The following is an 18,602-nucleotide window of genomic DNA, read 5'->3' as shown; positions in this document are numbered from 1 at the left end:
AAGCTATTTAGTTGAAATATATGATATTTAATGGAGCATATTGCGCACAGCTTCAATTAGTTTCTACATCAAGTTATAATCAAGTGCAAGAATATACAGATGGGTAATACGGCGTATCAGCAGTACGCATCAAATATAATTTAGTGCAGTTTTAATCACAAGTGAATTATGTACATATTCTATATAAAATTAATCGATAGCTTGTGATACAGAGCATGATAAATATAATAGTCAATATATGCATGATAAATATAATATTCAATATATATTAATATTGAAAATCAATTGCAAAACACTAAAATTGAGTTTTAGTTTTATTTCGCAGAAGTATAATAAGTTCCAAATAATCTTTAAATAAATAATATTAGAGAAAAGAAAATATATAACTGTAAAATTTGTGTAATAATTGATTATTAATTTATAATATCAATTCCATAAATTCATATATAGTTACAGATACATCGACATTAGTGTAGTCAATTTTTCTTTTTTTTACATAAATAAATATAAAAATTAAAAATGTAAAAATTATAATATAAAAGTTAATATAAATATTCAATGTGAAAATTGTCAGTATCATCGCTATAATTATTTATAAAAAGAAGTTTATAATTTTGTTTGTATAAAAGAAAAATATATTGCTAATTAAAAGAAACAAGTTTTTTTTTAAATATCTTATTTAAAAAAGTTCTAAATTATATAGATTTACGAATTATAATTTGAGCTAATTATAATTTGATCTAATTATTTGATTTAATTCAAGTTGTGTTCATAAGCTATTGTGTTAATAAGCTATTATATCGGCAAATATTATCTCGTTGACAACGGAATATAATACATTGCGAGAACGTGACTTCGTTGAGGACGACGAAAACATGCCTGCATATAGTTCGACGAAAAGACCGATGACGAGGCTGTAGATGAACGAAATAAGATGATAACGGAAAGGGGATGCTGACATCCGCACATTGTACGCAATGGGGCGCCGAAGTCTTCTAAAGTAGGAAAAAGGGGCAAGAAGCCACGAGGAAACGAGGGAGAATCGAAACGCATCGACAACGACAACGATGACGACAATCGTCGATGTCGGTCGTCGTCTCGTGATAATCGTCGTCGTCTGTGTAAACTGGATCGGTGCAGTACGACGAAACCCGACAGCACGGAGCCGGTCGTTGCTCCATTTTACATAGACGTATACGTTCGTCGTAGATGTCACGATCGTTCGTAATGTCCAATCCTCCTGTATCTATGTGACTCTTTATACGAGTATATCTTTATGTGTGTTTAGTATGCGCACGAAAATTCACTAACCTTTCGCATACGATCAATTCGCGAATACGTGCGTGAGACACGACTATCATGGATTTCGCAACCCTCTGTGAAACTCACTGCGCATGAAAACTCCCGTGAGCAATTTTAAAGCGGAATTTTTTTAGGATTTTTAGGATTTGAGGAACATGTCGACTATAAAAATTCTGAAGCTATACATTGTGTGCGATAACGTTGCAAATACGCAAAATTATCGAATCGATACTTAGAATTATTGGAAACTTTTAGTATTGATATTTGGAGAAGTTCGAGATTATTGTGAATTTAGGGCAGAATTTCAAACCTTTCAACTAAATAAGTGATAATATAACAGGAAATTGCAGTAGTTTTATCAAATATTAAATTTTTAAATAAATATATCTTTGCTAAAATTAAAATATATATGTATATTTATATTATATATATTTTATTACTCTTTTTACACAAAAACGAAACATATTTGTACAAACACTAATAAGACAATACAAACTGAAACGAATTTGCAACAATTAAAATTAAAATTTATTAAAACATATGTAAAATTTCGTTATTTTCAATGCATTTCTAGTAGCCGTATTGTTCAAATCATATTCAAATATTTACAAAATATATAATTCATATTCAAATATTTACAGAATATTTGAATCTTTTATCTAATAAAAGTAATATTTATTTTAACATGAGGCATTATTAACATTGGCATGATGTATATTTTTATTTGCTAATATTAAATTTGCATATGCTAATATTTATAAATATTAATCATTGCATATATTGTATATCTTTTTATTTTACGATTGCAAAATATATCTGCAAAATATTAATAAAATATAATAAAAATTTATTTTATTATATTAATTACAAAAATAATTTATTCCGTTCCGTTTATTACATTCCGTATAAATTGTACAGTATTTTCTACTAACCATGTGATATCTTACACATAATCAATTCTTGGAACAATTAATTTGATCAAATAATTTCCCGTAAATCCCTTCGAGATAACGCCGACATATATTGCAGGTTTCCACTATCAGACATCCAAAACACTATCGTGAATTATAGTCATGGAAAAAGCTATTTCGATATTAATCACGCATAAAAAGGTCAACAAAGAAATTTATAAAAGTCAGTTTGTAAAGAACCAGGGCATTCCGTTTCAAAAAGAAGAAATACACTTGGTCCGTGCTATTAACATTAAAACCAGAGATGCGGTCAATGGCTTTACTACTACCATCATAATCAGGAACAGAATTAACATCACCGAAATACCACCACCAAAAGTAGAATAATGTCCTCGCTGCCCCAATTGGACTGCGAACCGATCGATAAAATCAGTAAACTTCCTGCGTGTCAAGATGAAAAAGAGAAAATATATATATACTCAGTGTGCCATTTTGCATCCGCACGTTCGAGCCAATTGTACGTATTTTAATCTCTCATAAATCTCTAAAGCTTTACGGAAGCTTCTTAGCTTTTAAAATTAAATGGCATAGATTACAATATGAGCTTTTACATTATATAATATATATGACAAAGATATAATTAATTCTTTTTGAATTTAATGATTTTTAATTGTGACATCGTCCAAAATTTTATACATATAATCATAATATATATAATTATAATTTGAAGAGTAAGTTTAAAAAAAAGCAAGTTTTTTTTCAATAAATTATGACCTGTATTACAGTCGCGAAATTTTGATTCGCAAAACTCCCTCGCTTTTCAAGCAGACGAAAGGAATTCTATATACATTAGCTTTTCTATCATGATTTTATTAAAGCCTCAAAAATGCATCTGTGTGGCGAGGAATCTGATTTAAGTAATTAATCCAAGCTTCATACAAGTAAACTGGGTCAATAATCTTTATAACTGACCTACTTACATAACATATAAATGCACGCGGGACAAGAAGATTTGACATTTTAGCGGATAATTACTTTTTCGTTCCCTAGAAGTTTCGATACACAGATTAAATGCCAAAAAATGCGTTTAACATAGATAAATATGCTCTATGACTAACAAAACGGGGTAATGTCCGACAGCGTAAACAACATCTGACACCAGTATAAGTATCAACGTGGCCCCAAGTATAAGACTGTATTTAGGTTAAGCCGTGATAACGCGAACGACGTGACATACGATAAATACGAAGTGCTCTATGTAGGATCGCATAAATTACAGATATTATTAATGGGTCACTTGAGCACCTCTTTATTCCCTCGAAACGATCAACAACTGTTGTTTGCGTAAAAAAATAAGAATACCTTTTAAACGCCACCTGCTAAAAGTGACATCAGAAAAACTGACGAAATCGAGAAATAAGCAAACATATCCACGATGGAGAGAGAGAGAGAGAGAGAGATAGAGAGAGAGAGAGAGAGAGAGAAAGCAAATTTAACATTTTCTCTTAAAGTTTATATTTTCTCCAATTTCTTAAAAATGACACAATACATGTCTTCAAATATACAGGGTGTCCCAGTTATCCTTCGTCATCTTTCAAAGACAGATTCTTGGGATCATTTGAAGACGATTTTTCCTCAGTCAATGAAGGCCATCATTTTTTGCATGTTCCCGATTTTTGTCATCATATATCTTTGCAATTAAGTCTTAAATTAAAACTCAACTAAAAAGTAAACTCTATTTAAAATTAATCAAAGAATGTGGTTTTGTTAATATTTTATTTCTATAAAGCTTAGTTTACGAAAAACCTTTTATTTCCAATCACTTATAATTCGAAAATTATTAGTGCCTCGACATTTTCGTTGAGAAAAAATCATCTTCAGATGATCCCAGGAATCTGTCTTTGAAAGATGACGGAAGATAACTGGGACATCCCTGTATATGTATATTACAATTTTAGGAGAAATGCTTACTAAACATAAAATTTTGATTACTTAAGATCGATTTGCCTTAGTTTTTGAAGAGAATATAATTTACATTATTAATTTATTTGCAATAAATTTTAAATTTAAATTTAGAATCTTGCGATTGATTCTAACTATTCAAATAATTGTTACATCATATATCACGATCGTATACAACTTTAGTCTTTGCGATTCCAACTTTAGTCTTTGCGAACTTTTTACGTAAAAAACTTTGTGTCGACTCGTTTGGTATTTCTTGAAACATCGAATTCGTACGAATTACTGGATAAACGTGTGACGCTTTCGTCAAAGGTGCAGAAAATGGGCTGAAATTCAATAACGCGAAAAATGTAGGCAGCATATACATGCATCATAAAGCGAGCACTAATACTCGAGGAAATTGAATGTTACGTCACTGAATATGGGATTAATTGCGTGATGTAATCGTGTTAGCGGACGCGGAATTAAATTGCGTGGCAGCCACGAATAAATCGAGAGATTATTTTGTAGGAAGAAACCCGTGCGCTCATGTTGGCAAAACCGACGCATCATATCCCGATTTATCGTGAACTTAAGCGTTCTGTGTTTCATTCATGTTTATTCAAGTAAATAGGATCCGTTTATAGCATTTGCGGAACTGACAAGCAATAAATGAACAAAAATAAATTTCAAGCGATCTTCATTTATCACAGGTGTTAGGAATTCTCTGAGGTAAACATAGCATTGCTATAATATAATTTGATATATTCTAAATTCAATTTATTTCATGAATAAAATTAACTGTATTAAACTCTATTGAATTCATTCTTGCAATTTTTTATCGTTGTTCAATCAGTGAATTTTTTTATTTGTCCTATATTCATTAGATCCAATCTTTGAATCACTCCAATATTAATTACATTCTCGAACTTTGTGACACAGCAAAGAAAATTTTTTAAATCAGACAGACCTGTGACACAAAAATGAGCACGAGAATTTAAATCAGAGAGAATATTCAAACGCTCAAACGACTTCAAATACATTGCTAAGGGCAAACGATATTTCCCGATAAATTTTCTAAATCCACTCACGAAGGGAAAACAATAAAGTTCTCGCGCGTTGAATATAAAATACATTTATTCTGTAGAAGAGTTCGATTCTGTCGCAAATTTCTCACACTAAGACACGCTTGTCTGAGCTTCTCGTCCCAGGAAAGTTAAAGAAAAGTTTTAATACAAGTATTTTCTTTCGCTAGAAAATCTAAAATGTAACCAGTAAAGCAAATTCTGTTAATATTGTTTAATCTTTCATCGTCTGTTTTACATTGCAAACAATGTTATTTTAATTATTTTACATCTAAACTTTTTTATCTCTTTTATATCGTTCTTAATTTTAATAAGATTTGAATTTAAGATGATATAGTTTAAGGCAAGTTCAAGCATAATATTTAAAATTATTTGCCAAGTAAACCCACGAGACTTATTATATTAATTTTCTATTTATAAATTATAAATTATTATATTAATTTTCTATTTATAAATATAGTTACAAAACATAATAATTTTATATATGTTATAACATATTTTGCACATTTTAAGATCGCCTTCTTTATTCTACGTTGAATATAATATTTATAATATCCAAATATTATAGTAGTCATAAATATTTATAATATTTATAATATCCAAATATTATAGTAGTCCAAAGAGACTACTCTTTTAGCTCTATAACTCTTTTCTCGCACGATTGAACTCCATTGTCCACTTCGAATACGATTTTAGTTTTTCCACTTCATAATTTTCTTCGAATTTTTAAAATCCATATGCAAATCGTATTTTAAAAATAAATCAAATAAATGTAAATAATAGCACATAATATAATAATAATAATAATAATAATAATAATAATAATAATAATAATAATAATAATATTAATTGTTATAATCAAACATGTTGAGAAAAAATAACCATAATATGTGAAGTTAACATAGAATAAATTTCTCTCAATATAATAATATATAAAAAACTTTCTTTCTTCAATTTCTAAAATTATTTATATTTAAGACTGGATGATATTATATACGCAACCGCTGGTGACTATATTCATGAGATATTAAATTCCTGCTGACCTATTTCCATAACATCTCTTTTCAAAATCATAAATATTCCTAAGCATAAATCTCACATTAAGCACGTTGCAACTCATAACCAGTATTCCTATGACTATATAGGTGATAATTGCGCGTTTATATGCTTAATGCATTTTATATCGTGATTTATGGCATGAAAAAATTGCTGATCGATAAATATAGCGATTCTACAGATAACTTTCATTAGTCATGATTGAGATGGTAATTGATAAAAAGAAATATAAATATAAAACATATTCTGAATGAAAAGATATATTTAGAGTTTCTATTTATTTTGTAGAATTTTTGGAGAGGATTTTAACTATTATAATTGAATTATATACTTATTGCCGAGGATGTACTTTATATTCTATGGCATAAGATTTTAAAAAGTTTTAAATACATCTCTCTCATCATTTGCTTATGTGCTTATGTAATTTTATTCTATTGCCATAATTGTATTCAGAAAAATCGAATTTTGCATATTAAATCTTCGCTATGCAAGGTAACACTCAATTAGAGGAATGATAAATTATAGGGCGGTATTTTATGTAAAAAGTGCACATAGAAACTTATATTATGAATAAGTGTGATAGTAATTATACTATTTTGCATCTACTATTGCAAACGAATATTCTGGTACGCTACTCGATTTTGTGTCAGCAAACATTAGATCTAATAATTAATTTGCTGGTAGATAGATTGCGGCGAAAACGTATTGCATAACTGACCGCAAACGATCATTTGTGTATTATCGACTGATTCGAAATTAATATTCTTGCGAATAGACTTGCCATTAATTGCCAGAAACAATCATTTTGGAAACATCAAAATTTCACATTTTGGAAATCAATCTAAATTATTGCATATCTACATCTAAAGAATATATTTGTAACTAAATGTGTATGTGTGATACGACAATACAGAGTGCTGTGATAAAATACGATATAATTACTATGTAGTAAAATACATGAACAATTTAAAAAAATATCGCTTTAATTGCTTAAATTACTGAAGCGATAATTTATTAGTAAAACCAATATATCTCATCTAAATACAAATTTAAATGTCATTCTATAACATGCACAGTAACTACATTCTACATTTCCGAGCGAGAGTAATCAAGCTGGTATTCATCTGTGAAAATCTAATCTACAAATTATATATTTTAAATTAATGACAGATATACATGTATATGTATTAAATATTTTGATAGTAAATTTATAATTATTTAATAAGTTGTATGAACTTGAGTTATCAACAATATGAGTACTCATCTGGGAATAATTAGTAATGATTGAATTAAAATAATGGTTTTTGTTATAATCTTTTAATTAATGTTTTATTGTTTTTAATTTTCCTACATATTATAAATAAATATTTCTTTTTCTTATTTTCCCATTTGTTCTTTCTGTCACATTTATTCTTCTTACGGAAATAGCGCAAAAAGATCATGGATGCAAAATTATCAGTTTATTATTCTGCATCGTTTCACGCTCTTTTAATCTTTATACATATTATATCGTTCAGTCTCATGCAATGTCCTCAAACAAAGTTTATTTATTCGCACACATACGCACTTATATCCCATTTCGCAACAAAGCCAACAAGTAATTTTATTACGATTAATATTAAAATATGTAAGAGATGGGCTTTTAACGAGTTATTAAAATCATCTTCTGTGAATAACTATGAAACATTGTCATATAATATTTTTATAATACAATAGAGTCTCTTTCTTTCTTTTTCTTTTTTGACTAATTTTTTAACGTATCTTACAGATAAATAAAATTAAAAAATTTGTTATTTCTCTTCGATTTAATATTAATTTTCTACAAAAGTTAAAATTCCTCATTGTTTTCTATTTTATATTATAAACTAAAGAAACATAATGAATTTTAAAGTTTTTAATATTTGTAATTTTATATCGGATTTTGTATAAGAAGGGTTAATGTCTTAAAATAGCGTAAATTAAAGAATACATTTTGTAAATACAAATGCAAATCAAAAGTATACATTTATATTAATAAAAATTTTACGACGCATTTTATTTATTAAGCAAATATACATTGATCTATTTAGATAAGATTAACCTTATTATTTTAGTACATAGACGTAAGTATAGACATAATTAATTTATTAATCAAATAAAACAATTGCAAAAACGCAATTTAAAACAATTATTCTCATGATGCAAATCAGATGCAATTTGAGAAAAGCAGAAGAAACATAAATCCGAAACGACAAGCACGTTTTCTCGTAAACTTATTCCGAAAGAGCTAATCGAGGTAAAAGCTGACTGAAAATATATTGTGGCCAGAGTTCGTGGGTTTTATGAACTACGCAACACGCAACTCGTTTGAAAAATCAGGCACACATTTACGATGGTTACGAACGGGCAATAAACTCTATGAATCGCGCACTCACAGGCGCTGGTACTGCATCTCGAAAAATATAATTAACTCACTACTAGTTTGATCTAATCCACTCGCTTACATTAAAGTCGACTTTTGCAACGATAACGGAAATGCCAATTGAGTAACGTTAATTAAAGCGTAAAATCCGATAGCGCAAGAATTAACGAATGATGTCGCGATGTCTTTGAAAAGCGTAAATACATTACGTTAAAACTCCATTGCAGAGAGCTAATTTTCTCTGCTGTATGTAACGCAGTAATGTATTTATCTTATTTTAATATACAACAATTTTGTGTTAGTATTATACGTGACTTGGAACGATTTTATACGATGGAATGCGGTGAAAATGTTGCATTGCGCTTAAAGTATGTATATTAATAAAAATGTATAAATTAATTCAAAGCAAGTGTATTTTTGTACAAAATAAATTCAGTCTCTTTGTCTACATATGCACGTAATTTTTTCTAACGTCGAATATCCATAAATAAAATCAATAGATAAAATATAACTCGATCAATTTTTTGAGATAAAAAATTTAGTTGCCGTTGTTATTGATCTATATTGTTATTTTTCTCGTATATTATTCGATAAACTGTATTCAAATATGCATCATTTTACAAACGCAATAAGATTTGTCATATGTACTTGTTAACATTTGAAAACGCGCTTTCATTCATATTTAATTTACGATGTGGGTCGAAAAATACTAAAACAAGAAAGAAAAAAACTATTCCAATCATTTTTTATCGATGAAATTTTGTCACGCTGTGTGTGATAAATTGCTAGTAATATTGTTTGAAAAGAGAACATACGCGATTTTTAAAAAATTCAAATGGATCAATTCGCATCGTGTCCAGCAAATAAAATTAACACTCTTCAAAAATATGTTGGAAAATGTTGAATGAGAGATAATATTTCATGTGAATTATTTAATTATCTGTAGATTTATAATATTCATATACCTCTACTTTAAATATCTGTATAAAATTGATCACTTGAGATGAAAAAGAGGCCATATTAAAATATTTTTAAAGCATTAAAACCCACAGTAAATAATAATATCGTAAGTGATAAATAACGTTCAACTAATTAAATTACATCAATAATTATTATATATAATCTATTCTATTAGTGACATAATTGAATTTAATCCTTCTGTAATTTCTCTTATTATATATTAATTTTTCTTTATATGTGTTTAAAAGATTACAAAATGTTTAAAATAAAACAACTATTAAAAATTAGATTATAAAACCTTGAATAATTAACCAATAATAAAAGAAAGATGTAAGTTTATAATCTATTTTCTATTTTAAAGTTCAATTTTGCAAATTATTTGTAGATTTGCAACTATTTAACTTAAAGACTAATATTATTAAAGATATATAAGATTAATATTATAATATTATGAGAAAATCATTATTTAAATTAATTCAAGAATAAAAAGAAGGAAATGTCAAGAACACATGATATTCTATACAATAATCTTCTCTACCTATGTGCTATGTTACAGAATATTCATCAAAAGTATAAAAGCTAATGAACTAAACGTGACAACAAGAAGGATCGTTTTTCATCTATGAAGTTGTCACTGGAATGACAAATTATCGCTACGTTTTCACTCGCAGAGAGATATTTTGCTTATGAATTTTTTCAACTTGCTAGTAAGTCACATAGATATACTGTGGTAACGGAAAAATATTTTTTTATGAGCGCGCTGCGAGAAATATATTCATCATTTACAAAAGATCGCAAAACGAATGTCTAGCCAAAGGTGAGAATATGCAAAGATTAATTTTTTTCACTCCTTATTTATACAAGTGGATTGAAAAAGCAAAAAGAATTATATTGCAGTGTAGTACATATGCGGAAATAAATAGAATGCATCGAAACGTGCTTTCCATTAATATATATATATATATATATATATATATATATATATATATATATATATATATATATATATATATATAAATTTATTTGTATCTAAAAGCCATTTTCTCTATATGCATATATTGACAATTTAAAGTTTGAATTAATTAGGATTTACACACACACACACACACACACACACACACATATACATGTTGGATTAATCATAACATGTCTGACATGAGATTAAACTTAGCACAAGCTAAGCTTGAAATATATTTAATCAGCATCCACGGAATCGAGACTTCAGGAAATTAATTGATAACTAGAGTATATTCGGAACAAGTCGAAGTCACTATCGACGACGCGTGTTAATTTAATGACATTCCTTCAATCGTTAATTTATTTAGTTAGAATAAACTGAAAAAAATGATCAAAAAAGTTTTCTCAGAAATATAAAAGCTTCAAACTTTTACTCTTGACAGAATATTTTCTATATCTGTTTATGATATAAGAAAAGTTAATAACATAATTAATAATATAAATAATAGAATTTATAATTAAACAAAAACACTTATATATAGAAATACTTACAGAAATACTTTATAGGAATAAATGCAAAAAAAACATAAAATTTTAATATTGCTTTAATTCTTTGTAAATATTTACAACTCCCACATATTAATTTGTTTTTCGTGTGCAATTTTTTTAACAGATATTTGATTTCTTTTTAATGTTTATTTTTTATCACACATTGATGGACAATATCAGAATTAATTTCGTACCCGATCAAAATTCATAATTTTTATTTGTTGACAATAATGATATAAAAGCAGAAGACTAATAAATGTATCCATTATTTTACTGAAAAATAAAGCATTAAAAGAATATGTCATATAAATTTTCACATTAGAAGCTTCACAAATTCAAATAAATTTTCAAGATATCTCTTGACATTATAAAATTCTCAAGAATTGTGAGAATTATAAAAGTACCATTGATAAAAGTACCATAATTTTCTATATGTAACATAAGTTCCGAACTCGGCTCAAATAAATCTAATAACAATTTAAATCTTATCAAAAGCTACTGAAAAGCTGCTGAAAGAGAATAAAAATTATAGCTACGATTCTCCCCCTTGTAAAATTCATCTTAAATTTCGCAATGCGAAAAAGATGAGGGCTTACGAGAAAGTATTTCTGGAATCTAACTTGTCGGCATATCGTTACCATAAATCCTGAATATTTCAACTGACAAGAGCATTGTGCTCCAAAATAGACGAAAATATTTTGACGTAGTGTATCGTTTCATCATAGTGATATCAATATCTGCAATATCTGATATTTATTTTTGTAATATCTTTTTCAAAGAAGATATCAATCTTCCTTGAATTTTACGAGGAAGATATCAATCTTCTTCGCGTAATGTATGTGAAAAAGATTCAATATTTCTATTTTTGATAATGTTTAAAATCAGAAATTATTTATATCATTAACAAAATATAATTTACAATATTGTTACATTTTCTATTTTAAAACAAAGAAACCGCTGTCATTCTTTATTATTTTTACACACATTTCTCTCTCTCTCTCTCTCTCTCTCTCTCTCTCTCTCTCTCTCTTTTCCTTTTTCTCTCTCATAATATAATTTATATTATTTTATAATTAATATTATATATATATATATATATATATATATACAATATATATATACGTGGGTCGTTTGATAAGTTTGGTAAATTTTCGTGAAATTGCGTCACAATCCATTTGGTGACGCCTCATCAGCCTACTTTTCCGAAGGTATTAAATTCCGAAGGTAAAAAATTGGAAATTTGATGGACTAAGTGTATAGACCTCCATGGAGATTATATTAAGAAATTACATAAATTTTTTCAAAAATAACGTGTTTTATTTTTTACCAAACTTATCAAACGACCCTCGTATATAAGTCACAGATATAAAGATATTTAAAATATTGAAAATAAATATATGAATAAAAATTTTCTGTCACTTTAAATTAATTTTTTATTTATCTTTTAACTTAATATTTTTAGACAGCAAATATTCAGCAATTTTCTAATGTAAGAATGTTAACGCAGCGTTACATTAACATAGTGATAATATTATCGCGTTGCGATATCGCCTAACAATGTCTACCAGAAGCTCATCACTTGATCTATTCTAGCGTGACCGAGCCATGTCGCAATTTACTATGATCGTTATAGGGCGACACCGTGTTATACGTCACACAACAGATATCTAATGGAAGAGTAGCTATTTACAATTCATTGACAGAATTGATCTAATTAGCGATTGTATGGACTGTATATATACTTGATACACAAATGTAGATAGTAAAATTCTCGATATTACAATTAATAATTACTCTTTTAATACTATTTGTATCTTTTCATTTATTTCAACAAAAATATAATTAAATGTATATAAAAAATATATGTAATATAAAAAATGTATAAAATCTCTCTCTCTCTCTCTCCCCCCTTTCTTTCTCTTTCTTTCTTTCAATTTTTTCTCTTTTTTTAAAAATATAATTACTTTCAAATTTAATAAATATAAGTAAAAAGTAAGTTATACAAAAAACTTTTATGTTGTCAAAATGCAAATGCATTTAATTATATATATGATTTATATTGTATATATAAATAATTTATTTAGATATATATACTCATTTAATTCGTTTTGTTTTTATTTTGATTCAATCAATTTTTCATAAAAAGCGAAAAATAAAGTATCAATTTCTTTTAAATTTATTTAAAAATATTGATACTATTATTATATATATATATATATATATATATATATATATATACACTATTAATACTACTTGGTAGTAGTATTAGTAGTAAAGTATATAAAACCAAGTTGTGAGAATATCAACGACAATGTTTTTTTTTAATTTTTCAAAAGGAAAAATTGCAAATTGCAAAAATTGTTAGTAATTGAAGTATAAGAGGCCAGAAAAGAAGCGCAAATCTAGTTAATTTAATTATGTAATAATCTTGAAAGTCAGATCATTTGCCGTGAATATAGGAATATAGGAATCTTCTTACTTTTCTTATTCCTCTTTTCTAATTTAGATCCATATTGTTTCACAAAGTAAGGGCGCCGCAATTTATCGAAACTATCTTGGCAAGATCTCTCTTATCATTCATGCGAATAATTGCTAATTACTAGCTCGAAGTGCTGTTTGCTGGAAAAGGTTATATTTTATCCTTGAAAAAAAAAGAAAAAATAGAGAATAGTTACATTTTGCGACGAGACATTGGTTCAAATGTCAAAAGTGCATGCTACATAACAAGCTCTGCGAATGAAATAACTTTTATAAAGTTACAAAATTATAGTGATGTTAAGATATTGTAACGTCATTTGTAAATTTTATTATGCAAAAATTTATCGTGGAAACATACATCTGCGTAAATTATGGAGTGACTAATGGACATTACTAAATGTTCAATAAATGTAAAACGCAATGATTAAATTATTATAGGATGACAAAGACGGTACGAGTCATTACGACTTGCATCAAAGAGACTTGATTTAAAATTATGTATGTTCTGATAATTAGAATATTCATAATTTATATTATAAAATATATCTCGTTGATATAATTCAAAATCACTTCAGTTTATAACATAATATGATGCACAATTCTGTTTTTATCATAATAAATAATATTATATTATTCAATTGCTGAATGATTACTATTATTTGCTATTTATTGAAATATCCGCGAGAAAAAATTCAAAGAAAAATTTTCTAATATTCTATTTGCTAGCACAAATTTCGAATTTAATCGCTTTTTCACTAAAGCATCATACGAGCTACGTCAAAAACTCAATTCAAGTTTCACACGAACGGATACAGTTATCTGAGATTACATAGAGAACTTTTCATCGAAATAGCTTCTACTCATCTTTCATATCATCGTGTAAAACATGTATGTTTTCTGCCTAAACTTTGCACTTTCTGCTTAAAATTAGATATTACTTTAAATTAATAAAATAGAATTAGAACGTAAGAATAATTTCAATATGAGCTTTCAAACATTGTTGAATATAGAACAACAAAATTCTAGGAGATTTTAAGTTATCGAAGAGGAGCTTATATACTAATGTCTAGAATGGGATTATTTCTCACAAATAATTCCTTTTCCTAATTTCCCTTTCCTAATTTCCTTTTCTTAAATAATTAGATTTTCGAGAAATTGATTTTTACGGTATTTTATTAATACGTTAATTACTACGCAAATTTTGTATATTATCCTCATAGCCTTACATTAAAATGCAACGTTATCTGTAAAAAGAAATCACAATAGAATTTCCATTATCATAAGTATAATGATAAATATAATGATAAAATATTTAACAGTATTATTAAATAAGATATATCCTTATTAATATTGTTTATCTCACATGTGTTCGCACTCGGGATCCTACAATATATATTCATTTGTTCTTATAAAATCTTAAATTATCTTATAAGCTCTGAAACATGTAACTCATTAATTTCTCTTAAATAAATAAATTTGGTCACTAATTAAAAATAATAAAATAATAAGTTATATATCATCAGTATCATCATATCATTTTTTGTATACAGATAAAACAAATTAAATCGAACAAAAGAGGCCTCTATCGTTTTAATTCTTGCAATAATTGATGAGAAATTAATTTAAAAAAGTCAGCCAAGCGTCAGTCTGCGTAAGCATATAAGCGCGTGATGAAACAGAGATGAGACAGCTTACTGTTACAGAGCACAATATGTAATTAAATGCTTCATTATTAATCCTAACGCTTCGTCACGTGTCTAGCAATCGTGTAACATTGGATTGTCTCTTTTTGGCACGTTTATAATCACGCGAATCAGGCGATTGTTTAAAATTAATTTCTTATTAATTATTTAAAAAATTGCAAAACGAAAAAACTTTCCTGTTCAATTTAACTCGCTCTATTTGCACGAAAGAAATAATAAGTAATAAGATTATTACTGAACAAAAACTGATACCTGTATATTATAAATATATAATTATAATAACTTTAAATAACTTTTATTATTCATAATCTTATTTTTTTTTATTTAAAACAAAAATAAAAATTATTAATAACAATTATTATTTAGTAATTATTAATTGTTTGATAAATCATCTTTTTACATTTTAGTATAATTTACTCCAATTTACGTTATTTGAAATTTTTTATTCGATGACATTAATCTTGTTGTAATTATTTTTACTTTCGACTGCAGCCAACCTACGGTTGGCAAAAAGACGGAGGAAGTATGCGTTTCACCGAGCTCGGATTGATTGTGACTAAGTATTCTCGATAACTATAACGTAGTTTGATATCATCTTTTGCATATCAATTACTTATTAATTAAATTTAATAGCGCCGGCAACCATTGATGATCATCGATGATCATTAAGGCTTGAAAAGACAGATATCAGTGATTAGCATGACAATCAATATGTTAATGAGCAATTTTTAACGTAGCTTTGCCACTCATTTCACGATCGATTAGTGTTTAAGAGACGCACATGCGGTTGAAGTTTGCAGTGCGCTTCGTATGCTAAAGTTGCGGTTCGAAAGCACTTCGGTAAATGATGCAATCTACTACGTCGTTCCCGACACCTGATTCGGAAGGATTTTACAGATAGGATCCGAGGCGAAATGTTGCATTGAGAATATCTTCCAAGAGAGAATATAAAACGCGTAAAATGTTTCCACGTAAAACTTAATTAAAAATTTCGGTCCAATGACTCTGCGCGTTGCATGCCGATCGATTCCATCGTAAAAAAGCAACAAGAGACTGAATAACTCGAGAAACACGCTACGCTCGGCATTACGACATGAAGAAAATGTGTAAAGAAAAAAAAATAAAGTAATAAATGGAAATATCACGTCTCTTTCAGTCGAGTTTCATTCAGCTCGCCAAAAATACATATGAATGCTATTTTCTGCTGCTAGCGCGAATATAACATCTGGTATTGAGAATTATTTTATATCGATGATACTTTATTTTTAGAATAAAAAGCTAAGTATATTAAGAAAAACTTATATAAGAAATTACATTTCTGCAAACGCTATTTTTAAAAACAAAACATTTTTATGAAGCAACTGATCGCTTTTTTACATAACACGTGAGATAATGTTTCCCGCTTTATTTACTTATTATTAAACATCTTAATTTGTTAAAATAACTGATTATATGCAATCGATGTATATCTAATTATTTATACGTAGAATATTATGACATTGTTGTTATTGAAACCAGTATTAAATATTACTTTAAATTTTTGCAGTGGAGTTCCAATAATGCTATATCTACATATAAATAATTAGATGTATATATATATATATATATATATATATATATATATATATATGAAAGGAAATTAGACATGTCTATATTATTCATTTGGTCAACGAGCGACAAAATCCATTCGTGGCAATGGTGTCGACGCATATCCTATAAAGAGAACATTCGCACATCTTTTCGCCCGAATAATTGCTAGGAAACAATATTCGTGAACTAGATAAATATGTGAAGTGTAAGTGGCTGGATTAGGAATCGAATCTTTCGCTTTCCGGGCAGCTGCTCTAGACCACTGAGCTATCCACATCTCACATCAATGCTGCTCTTTAACATAATGATATGCGACTCCAGAGCGATGTTGTATCTCACTCGATGGATGAAATGTCAATTGCCACGGAGGAAAAGTCGCTCGCTGACCAAATAAGTGCCGGTGGAAATATTCGCGTGCATTGCATGCTGGTTTCCGATTGGCCTTCTGTAAAAAACGGCACCGACGAGCACACATAGAGACAACGCCGTAGAGTGACTACATCCCCCAAGATCCCTCTAGTGAATAACAATATCTCCACTATGCCAACAGTGATGAATAGACCCTAAATAGAGCCGTGGCAAGTCTCCAGAATATACTCCGGAATATATATATATATATATATATATATATATATATATTATATATATATATATATATATATATATATATATAAAATAAAAACTTTTAATGTTTTACATTCTCTTGTGTGTATATGTGTGTGTATGTGTAAGATTTAATTATATAAATGGTTCTAATGAAACGTGTTAAACTCTACATCAAATTTTTATAGTGCACTAAAAAATAGATATTTCCAAACCCATATACACATAACACATATGAACATTTCATAATATATAATTGAATTTAATTAAACTTTCAAAATATTACGCTAATATAAATTTTCATAAATTTCATATAATTCGTACTTGTGAAAATAACAAAGATTATCGTTTCTTATGGACTATATATAATATATATGTTCATGTGTGTGATATAATTTGGGTAGTTTGCGTGGAGTAGCAAACTCTGTTCAACACAGGGGGTAACACGATCTATGATATCTGTGTGAGTAAATGAGAGATAATAATACGGTGAACAATATAGCGAAAATGAATCGGCAGCACTAGAATTATTAATCAACTTGAATGTGATATAATTATATTATGACTCATAAAAATTAGTATGCAAGTATCTCTTCTTCTCAAATATTACTTTTAATATTTCAAATATGAATAATTCTGATAAATAATGATCACGTTATTAGTAAATAAAAAATACAACAAATTATATTTAACACAATCTTTATATACAAAATTTGTTATAATATATATTATTATAATTTATTTTATAAACTTAAATTTTATTAAATTTTATTAAAAATTAAAAATTATTAGATTTTATTAAAAATATTAGTGGGTGGCGATTATCGTTTTTGCGTTCTTCATAGGAAAAAATATTTAATTCTTTATAATTTATATAATATATATTTTAAGTCTGGAAAATAATATACTTATATCTAATTCTTTCTAATTCTTTCTCTCTTTTTGTTAAATATTGCAGTTTCAAATAATTGTAAAAAACAATATTAAAAAACACAATATAATTATATCAAAATTGTATATAATTAAATATATATCTATTTAAAATTGATGGTAGAATTTGCAATGT

The 18,602-nt window shown here is 27.4% G+C and overlaps 1 protein-coding gene across 1 annotated transcript in view; it reads right to left on the bottom strand.

Annotated features, from left to right (window-relative positions):
* LOC105258490 (ras-related protein Rap1) overlaps positions 1-18,602 on the bottom strand; it is a 28,587-nt gene that overhangs the window by 9,234 nt on the left and 751 nt on the right. The window lies entirely within an intron of this gene.

The sequence above is a fragment of the Camponotus floridanus genome, unplaced genomic scaffold (genome assembly GCF_003227725.1).
Source record: "Camponotus floridanus strain SB8 unplaced genomic scaffold, Cflo_v7.5 scaffold80, whole genome shotgun sequence".
Classification (NCBI taxonomy): Eukaryota; Metazoa; Arthropoda; class Insecta; order Hymenoptera; family Formicidae; genus Camponotus; species Camponotus floridanus.
This window is presented reverse-complemented; position numbering and strand designations above follow the sequence as displayed.